This window comes from Lactuca saligna, chromosome 7 (assembly GCF_052625555.1).
Source record: "Lactuca saligna cultivar CGN05327 chromosome 7, ASM5262555v1, whole genome shotgun sequence".
NCBI classification, from domain to species: Eukaryota; Viridiplantae; Streptophyta; class Magnoliopsida; order Asterales; family Asteraceae; genus Lactuca; species Lactuca saligna.
Window position 1 is genome coordinate 145018305 of NC_136423.1, and position 10462 is coordinate 145028766.

Here is a 10462-nt window from a genome sequence, read left to right on the forward strand (position 1 = left end):
TGGAGATCCTTTCTGAGGTAAAAAGGTCAAATCTTTCCTTGTTCTTCATAAGTTTTGATTGTTGGACCATTTTTAGGGTTTTTGGTTCAAAGTTGGAGACTTTATGTGCAAAGAGTCTCCATAAGCTTAGATCTGACCTTATCTAGTGTATAATGTGTTGAGGAGTCATAAAAATCTAGTCTTGGATGTGGATCTTGTGTCATGCATGAGTTATAGTCTCATTATGGAAAGAGGAAAGGTGTCTTGAGCAAAAAGTGACCTTTACAGCCATGCGAAGGCTTAAAGGTTTCAACTTTATGGATTAAGACATATTAGAGGAGTCAGATATGAAGTTTGGATGCAAGTCTTAACCGTTTAAGACCCGAATGTGTTGGATAAAGAAACTAGGCATTATGCTAGGCGTAATCCCAGTACGCGCCGCGTACCCCGTTTCTAGAGTGCAAGAGTTCGCCCTACATACATGAGCTGGTACGCCCCCGCGTACTGCTTGCTGTTGACTTTTGTTGACTTTTAGGGTTTTAGTCAACATGTGGAATTTTAGGTCAGGGAGGGGTAAAATGGTCTTTTACCCTTCTATGGAATTTTAGAAAGGAATATAGTATAGCCCCGAGAGCCGTTAATGATTTTGTAACACCTGAAATCCGAAGGTCAAGAAAGGAAAGGAGAAACCCTAAGTTAAAAGGGGTGACTCGTCAAGTCCAGGGAGGAACTCGGTGAGTCGGAGCGGGATCCGGGTGTAAAGTAAGTGACTGACTCAGCGAGTCGGAAAGTGGACTCGACGAGTCTGGTCTGCGTTGAAAAACCCTAATTCCGGTACTTGGTACCCTATTTAAGCATCTTATTCTCTTCCCTAGGGCTCATTTGCGGCCCCTATAGTCTAGAACCCGAAATACTAAGTCTCCATTGTTGCTCATTCAAGCTTTCTTGCCATTGTGGGTGAATTGAAGGAAGAAGGAAGAAGGCAACCATTGGGGATTTAAGGATTGGCAGTAGATCCAGTGTTTGTGGGATTTTCCAGAGCATTTGAAGGTAATGAGTCGCTACCTTCACTCCTTTGCATATAGATCAACCTTTACCATGAGATTTGGGGCTTTTAGGGCAAGTTTGCAAACCATTTCAAGTTAGAAGCCCGGATCTGAAAGTTGCTACTTTAGATCTAAGTGTATCTTGGTCTAGAGAATCATAAAGCATCAGTCTATGGGATGATTGTTAAGCCCCTTTGTCTTAAACCCTAGTTTATAGTGTTTTGAGCCTAGATCTCGTTAGCTATACGTAAAGTTTGCCACTTTACATAAGGAATAGGCTTTAGAAGAGTGGATCTACAGTTTTGAGTCCGTGCATGACTTAAAAGCCTCTTATTTTGTGAAGGACTGAATAGACTTAGCGAGTCCTTCGAGTGGACTCAACGAGTAGTATGAAGATGGAGATGAACTCGACGAGTTGGATGAACAATTCGGCGAGTCTGTTGAAGATTTGCCTTGGACTCGGAGAGTCTATTCTTGGACTCGGCGAGTCAGGTTGCGAAACCCCAAACCCTTCGAGTTAAGACTCGGATCAGTGAGTTGAGTGGGGACCCAGCGAGTGGATAGGTCAAGACTCAGAAATCAGTAGACTCGACGAGTCATGGTGTGACTCGGCGAGTCGAGTCGCGAATGAAAGGGGTTTCAGAGGTTATGAACTCGGCGAGTCAGTAGGCTGACTCGGCGAGTAGGGTCAACCTGGAAGGTTGACTGTGACCAGGACTTTGACTTTTGACCAGAGTTGACTTAGTTGACTTTTGAAGGACTGTCAGACTAAGTATCATTTTGAAATTGGTAGCTCAGAGAGTTAGAGGAGCAGCGGCTCAGAAGGTTGTCGGTTAGCAGCCAGGGAAGGGTTATCAGAAAGTTCAGTAGTACTAGGTGAGTTTCCTTCTAGTAGGAACGGGTCTAAGGCCACAATGCCGACCCATTTAGTTAGTAGTAGTTTCGGACTTCAGTTCGAGGCAGTAGTTCAGTATGTTTGGACTCTTTGTGATACAGGCATGGTATGAGTTATGTGTTCCGGATTATGGTCCAATGCAGTATGCAGTATATGTGTTCATGTTATATGCTATGATTATGTTATGCTATCTTCAGATAGTTCTGGACCTCGGTCCGATGTAGTAATTAGGGTGCTTGATGTCTCTGTGATTCAAGCATGCTTATGTGTTATATGATCCGGACTTCAGTCCGATGCAGTATGCAGTATATGTGTCCATACTAGTTGATATGTGTTTATGCTATTTTATGCTCAGTCTGATTCCGGATTTCGGTTCGATGCAGTTAGTTCCAGACTCCAGTCTGATACAGGGGACAAGGTCCCAGCCAGTTCCGGAGTTCAGTCCGATGCAGTTTCCGGACTTCGGTCTGACGCAGAGGGCAAGGCCCTAGTTAGTTCCGGACTTCGGTCCGATGCAGTTTCTAGACTTCGGTGTGATGCAGTGGGCAGGGCCCAGTATGTGTTTTTATGTTATTGTATGGTATGTGGTAGTTTGGGGGAGCTCACTAAGCTTCGTGCTTACAGTTTCAGTTTTGGTTTCAGGTACTCAGTTTTCAAAAGAGGAGCTCGGGAAGATTGCAGTGCACACACCATTTGTTCAGCCTGGGATGTTTATACTCTGATATACTTGACAGTTGTTATGATACTTTGAGATACATTGCTTATGATTTTTATATGAGGTTTATCGAATATGGTTTTTATTATTAAATTAAACAAAATTTTCAGACTGTGTTTTTGGGATGTTACAAATTTGGAATAATTACTTGATGTGATTAGGCGAGGCTAGGTCGTTGTTGTGAGATTCAAAGATATCGAGTACGTGAGACACTAGACATCATACGAGGCGAGTCTTCTCACTATACTGTACCTGGAAGGGTATCTATGTGTGACCGGAAGGTCTGGTTTGCTATAAGATATATGCATTGTATGTGATTAGTTGCCTGTTTTGTATGCGTTATGTATGCTATGCTTGATATGGGCCGGAAGGCATTATGTTATGGGGCGGAAGGCATTATGATGTAGACCGGAAGGTCAGGGAGTTATGGACCGGAAGGTCGACACGGGTAGGACTGGAAGGTTTACCGGATTGGGACGGAAGTCCCCTGAGACACATGGGTCGGATGGTCATGGTCTGGAAGGGCGTATGTCTGTAAGTGGTATATTGGGGAACTCATTAAGCATGTATGCTTACAGTTGTTGTGTTATGTGTTTCAGGTACTAGCGAGGACCGTGGGAAGGCGCCGGCATGACTCGTACACACACGCAGGCGGATTGGGATATATTTGATCTTGGGATTTGACATGTTTTGTATTATGACTACGTTACGTTGGATTTTTATGGTTTGTCTTGAATGAAATTATGTTTTAAAGAAATGAAAAATTGTTTTGAAAAATTATGTTGTTACAAAGTGGTATCAGAGCCTTGGTTTGAGGGACTCGGATGCACCTTTGGTCGTATCTGAACTCAAACTGAGGATTTGAGAAATTTTCAACAATAAAAACTAAATTTTCTAAAAGAGCAAGGAGTTTTGAAATAAACAGAGCAAAGCAGAGTATATGGTTAGCCTGCACCCGAACGGTGAATCCCCAAAATACCCTTACATTATGTGTTATGAGATATGCTATGTTATGTTATGCATGCTAGAGTAGGCTAGGTATTCATATTAGGACTAGAGTGTCCTAATTTGTGATGCCTTAGCCTAGGAGAATTCTGCTGCTATGAGATGCCTTGAGATCAAGTAGGTAGCCAATGCATAGCGAGGATAGAGTACTTACGATCCGGGATCCAAGGAGGAGGACTTGGGGTGAATGCTGATACGGTGTAGTCAATAGTATATGGCCCGTACTACTGAAGACACCGGATCAGTGACCAACCTAAGTAAGAATCCTTTGGGTATTGGAGGACGTGTAGGGTTGCATTATCGAGTGCGAGTATGCTCGATCGAGTCTATGATATTTTTATGTTGTATTTCAGAGACTTCATGGTTGGGACACGACACACACCTAAGAGTAGTGGGGTTAGTAACGAGGAGATTCGTTGATTGATTCATGAGGAGGTGGCTGCTGCCATCTGGCCTGAGATTCCAAAGTTGTTTGGGGATATCAAGACCACACTGATTGAGAACTTTTATGAGCGGCATGCAACGGTAACTGAGGCTGCAGCTACTGCAGCTATTGCTGCTGCCGGACCTCAGGGAGGTGACTCGTTGTTGTTTCAAGAGTTCAGCAACACGAAGCCACCAGAGTTCGATGGGATGTAGGAACCGATTGTGGCGATGAGGTGGATCTCTGACATTGAGGGGTGTTTCTATACGTGTTCTTGTCCAGAACACTTGAGGGTGCAGTTCTCTTTGAACAAGCTTCGCTTGGGAGCGAAGGATTGGTGGAAGTTCGTGATGACGAGCTTCACTCTGGCAAAGATTTCTGAGGTGACCTGGGAGAGGTTCACCGCCATGTTCAGGGACGAGTATGTTCCCCCAGTGGAGAGGGAACGGTTGGTTAAGGAGTTCTTGACCGTCAATCAGGGTAAAAATTTGGTTACTGTGGTTACCCGGAAGTTTCATGAGAGGGCGATGTTCTGCCCTGAGCAGGTATCTACTAAGCAGTCACAGATGAGCCGGTATTTGGGCATTTTGAGGAGACATTCGAGAGTTCGTGTCAAACTCAACGTACCGTACATTTGCTAAGCTTCAGGAAAATGCCCGGAAGCGGGAGATCGGGTTGGAGACTTAGGCCAGGGAGGAGGCCGAGTCCCAGAGGATGGATTGGCGGCCGTCTCAGTCTCAGCTGGCAGCCAAGCAGGCCAAGCCTGCTGATTCGAGGACTGGAGGCCAGAAGGGCCGCACTTGTGGGAAGTGCGGTAAGGGTCACGAGGGAGGGCATATCGCTAAGGATTGCCCCAAGGGATTTATGGTTTGCTTTCATTGCAAACAGACTGGCCATCGGAAGGCCGAGTGTCCGCAGTTGCATCAGGGGTCAGCGCAGGGATCTGCACCTACTGCTAGGGTTACCAAGGTTCGATCGGTGAAGGTCGAGGCTCCAAAGGCTCGTGGGAGAGCTTTCCAGTTGACAGCGGAGGAGGTCTGCGCAGCACCCGATGTTGTGGCTGGTATGTATTCTTCTCTCTATTTATTTAAGTATGAGATATTATGCTTATATTATGTTATGCATAGGTACTTTTGTTGTGAATTTTGTACCTGCCTTAGTGTTATTTGACTCGGGAGCGAGTCAGTCTTTTGTGTCGTTAGCCTTCAGTCGTCATATCAGTATTTCTTGAGAGGCCATGAGTCGACCTCTACAAGTTTCTATAGCTGATGATACAAGACCCTAGTGGGGGAGTACATACGGTGTACGGTGAGGGTACCCGTCCTGAGTCAGCATTCTTTTCGGCTACTAGGGCGAGGCAGAATTTACAGTAGGGCTGTATGGGATTTGTGGCCTATATGATGGACACACGAGTGGCCGTTGGGAGGCCAAGTTCGACTGATAAGGTCCCAATTGTGAGGGAGTTCCCTGATGTTTTCCCCAAGGAGTTTTCAGGTGTGCCTCCCGAGAGGTAGGTGGAGTTTTGTATCGACTTGGTGCCAGAGCAACACCTATTGCCAAGGCACCCTATTGCCTTGCGCCATCCGAGATGCAGGAGTTATCCTCGTAGCTTCAGGAGCTGTTGGGAAAGGGGTTTATTAGACCGAGTAGCTCACCTTGGGGAGCGCCAATCCTTTTTGTCAAGAAGAAGGATGGTTCAAACCGGATCTATATTGATTACCGGGAGTTGAACAAGCTGACGGTGCAGAACCGTTATCCGTTACCAAGGATCGAAGATTTGTTCGATTAGTTGCAGGGAGCGTCTAGGTTCTCCAAGATAGGCTTGAGGTCGGGTTATCATCAGATGAGGGTTTAGGATGAAGATATCCAGAAGACAACGTTCAGAATTCATTATGGGCATTACAAGTTCGTGGTGATGCCTTTTGTGCTCATCAATGCTCCAGCCGCGTTCATGGATCTCATGAACAGGGTGTGCAGATCGATGTTGGATCTATCGGTGATTGTTTTCATCGATGATATATTGGTATATTCAAAATCCAGAGAGCAACATGAGGAGCATTTGAGGGAAATCCTCGGAGTCCTAAGATCAGAGAGGCTTTAAGCCAAATTCTCCAAGTGTGATTTTTGGTTACGAGAGGTCTAGTTCCTAGGACATCTCGTTAACCAGCAGGGGATATTGGTCGATCCGGCCAAGATTGAGGCTGTGATGAGTTGGGAGGTGCCGAGGTCACCTATTGAGATCAGGAGTTTCTTAGGATTGGCAGGCTATTATCAGAGATTTATCAGGGATTTCTCCAAGATCGCCGTGCTACTCACCAAGTTGACCCAGAAGGGTGTTGCATTTTCTTGGGGTCTGGAGCAGCAGATCTCGTTCGATACAGTTTGCCAGAGATTATGCGAAGCCCCGGTGTTAGCCCTTCTGGAAGGGATGGAGGATTTCGTGGTATATTGTGATGCATCGATATCCGGGTTGGGAGCGGTGCTTATGCAGAGGGGGTATGTGATAGCATATGCATTGAGGCAGCTTAAGCCTCATGAGTCGAGCTATCCCACTCATGATTTGGAATTGGAGGTTGTAGTGTTCGCCCTCAAGATTTGGCATCACTATTGTATAGGGTTCGATGTACGATATACACGGACCACAAGAGCTTTAAGTATTTGATGGATCAGCCCAACCTGAATATGCGCCAGAGAAGATGGTTGGATGTAGTAAAGGATTATGATTGTGAGATCCTGTACCACCCAGGAAAGTCTAATGTTGTAGTCGATGCCCTGAGCCGTAGGGCGGAGGGCGCCCCGATTCAAGATATTTGCATGAGATTGATAGTGATGACTCAGGTATGGGACGCCAGTCGAGGGGCCCAAGTGGAGGCCGTGAGACCAGAGAACCACAAGAGAGAGCGAGTGATCGGGCAGGTATTGGAGTTTGTTACCGATAGTCGAGAACTTATGACCTTCCAAGGTCAGGTTTGGGTACCGTTTGTAGGAGGGACGTGTACCGTCTTGATGGAGGAGGCGCATAGATCGAAGTTCTCGATCCACCCCGGGGCCACTAAGATGTATTTGGACCTGAAGAAGGAGTATTGGTGGCCCTGTATGAAGAGGGATGTTGCATGGTTCGTAGAGAGGTGCTTGACCTATCGTAAGGTTAAGGCCGAGCACCAGCGTCTGCATGGTAAGTTGCAGCCGTTAGAGATTCCTGAGTGGAAGTGGGAACATATTACCATGGATTTTATCACCAAATTACCGAGGACTGCTAGGGGTGTCGATGCGATTTGGGTGATTGTGGACCGGTTGATGAAGAGTGCTCACTTTCTTGCTATCAGTGAGAGCTCTTTTGGTGAGAGGTTGGAAGAGTTGTACGTGAGGGAGGTGGTATCACGGCATGGAGTTCCGATCTCGATTATTTCAGACCAAGATGTGCATTTTACTTCCAGATTTTGGAAGAAGTTTCACGAGGAGTTGGGTACGAGGCTGCATTTCAGTACCGCATACCACCCACAGACCGATGGGCAGAGCGAGCGGACGATTCAGACGCTCGAGGACATGCTTCGGGCATGTGTATTGGATTTCGGCGGGAGTTGGGACACGTATTTGCGCTTGGCTGAGTTTTCCTATAACAACAACCATGACTCGAGCATTGGTATGCCAACTTTTGAGCTGTTGTATGGAAGGAGGTGTCATACCCCCATTTGCTGGGGCGAGGTAGGGCAACGTGTGATGGGTAGTACGTAGATAGTGCTTCAGATGACAGAGCAGATACGGCAAGTCAGGCAGAGATTATTGACCGCTCAGAGTTGCCAGAAGAGTTACGCGGATAGGAGACGATCCAAACTCGAATTTTAGGTTGGTGATTTCGTGCTCCTAAAGGTATCTCCTTGGAAATGATTGATTCAATTCAGGAAGAGGGGCAAGCTGGGACCCCGGTTTATTGGGCCGTTTAGGGTAATCGCGAGGGTGGGCAAGGTAGCGTATTGCTTGGAGGTACCTTCGGAGTTGGATCAGATTCATGATACCTTCCACGTGTTGCAGATGAGGAAGTGTATTGCCGATGAGTCGGTAGTGGTACCATTAGAGGATATCTAGGTGGACGCAAGTCTGAATTATGCTGAGAAGCCGATTGCAATCTTGGATCGGAGGATCAAGGTTCTGAGAAACAAGAAGGTGCCCCTGGTTTAGGTCCAGTGGCAACATCGGAGAGGGTCCGAGCTAACCTGGGAGCCAGAGTCGGAGACGCGGGAGCAACATCCGGAGTTGTTCACAGCATGAGACTTCGAGAGCGAAGTCTAGTTCTAGTGGGGGAGAATTCTAACAGCTCGAAATCCAGATTAGCTTTATGACCCTTCTATTTTGGAGAGTTGGAAAGTTAGTCCCTTAAAGTTGAAAAGTGGATTAGTGAGTACGCTGGGCGTACTGGGGTGTACGTTGTGCGTTCTCACGCGCTTAATTAGTACGCGGGTCATCCAGGTACGCTGGGCGTACCTAAGGTTACGCCGGGCGTAACCGACCCAGATGCAAAATCCAAATTCTTGTCTTTTGCACTATATAAGGAACATGTAGTCCTTTTCCCTAGCCACTATACACCCTTGAGTGAGTCCTTGGAGAGTTGAGATTCGTGCTTTAGCTTGTGTGTGTGTTTTTTAGCTTGAAGTTATCTCTTCAAGGTGAAGAATTAGAAGAAGGAGCCATTGTTAGAGCTAGAATTTGAAGAACAAGTGTAGATCCAAGTTCTACTATTGTTGGAGATCCTTTCTGAGGTAAAAAGCTCAAAGCTTTCCTTGTTCTTCATAAGTTTTGATTGTTGGACCATTTTTAGGGTTTTTGGTTCAAAGTTGGAGACTTTATGTGCAAAGAGTCTCCATAAGCTTAGATCTGACCTTATCTAGTGTATAATGTGTTGAGGAGTCATAAAAATCTAGTCTTGGATGTGGATCTTGTGTCATGCATGAGTTATAGTCTCATTATGGAAAGAAGAAAGGTGTCTTGAGCAAAAAGTGACCTTTACAGCCATGCGAAGGCTTAAAGGTTTCAACTTTATGGATTAAGACATATTAGAGGAGTCAGATATGAAGTTTGGATGCAAGTCTTAACCGTTTAAGACCTGAATGTGTTGGATAAGGAAACTAGGCATTACGCTGGGCGTAATCCCAGTACGCGCCGCGTAAGGGGTCGCGTACCCCGTTTCTGGAGTGCAAGAGTATGCCCTACGTACAGGAGATGGTAAGCCCCGCGTACTACTTGTTGTTGACTTTTGTTGACTTTTAGGGTTTTAGTCAACATGTGGAATTTTGGGTCAGGGAGGGGTAAAATGGTCCTGAACTCTTCTGTGGAATTTCATAAACGAATATAGTATAGCCTCGAGAGTCGTTAATGATTTGGAATAATTACTTGATGTGATTAGGCGATGCTAGGTCGTTGTTGCGAGATTCAGAGATATCGAGTACATGAGACACTAGACATTATACAAGGTGAGTCTTCTCACTATACTGTACCTGGAAGGGTACCTATGTGTGACCAGAAGGTCTGATATGCTATAAGATATATGCATTGTATGTGATTAGTTGCCTGTTTTGTATGCGTTATGTATGCTATGCTTGATATGGGCCGAAAGGCATTATGTTATGGGCCGGAAGGCATTATGATGTAGACCGGAAGGTCAGGGAGTTATGGACCAGAAGGTCAACACGGGTAGGACTGGAAGGTTTACCGGATTGGGACGGAAGTCCCCTAAAACACATGAACCGGAAGGTCATGGCTTGGAAGGGCGTATGTGTGTAAGTGGTATATTAGGGAACTCACTAAGCATATATGCTTACAGTTGTTGTGTTATGTGTTTCAGATACTAGCGAGGACCGTGGGAAGGCGCCGGCATGACTCGTACATACACACGCAGGCGGATTGGGATATATTTGATCTTTGGATTTGACATGTTTTGTATAATGACTATGTTACATTGGATTTTTATGGTTTCTTTTGAATGAAATTATGTTTTAAAGAAATGAAAATTTGTTTTGAAAAATTACGTTGTTACACTCCCCCACTAGAATCAGACTTAGCCCTCGATGTTTTGCTCAACAAATAACTCTGGATACTGCTCCTGCATCTCTGAATTCGGCTCCTAGGTCAACTCGGATCCCCTCCGATGCTGCCACTGGACCTGAACCAGGGGAACTTCCATGGTCCTCAGAACCTTCACCTTATAATCCAAGATCGCGATCGGCCTCTTAATATAATTCACACTTGCATCTACCTGAATGTCTTCCAATGGTATCATTGTCGTCTCATCGGCTACACACTTCCTCAACTAGGACACGTGGACGGTGTTATGGATCTGACTCAACTCCGTAGATAGCTCCAACTGGGATGCTACCCTACCCACTCTGGCGGTCACTCTGAAA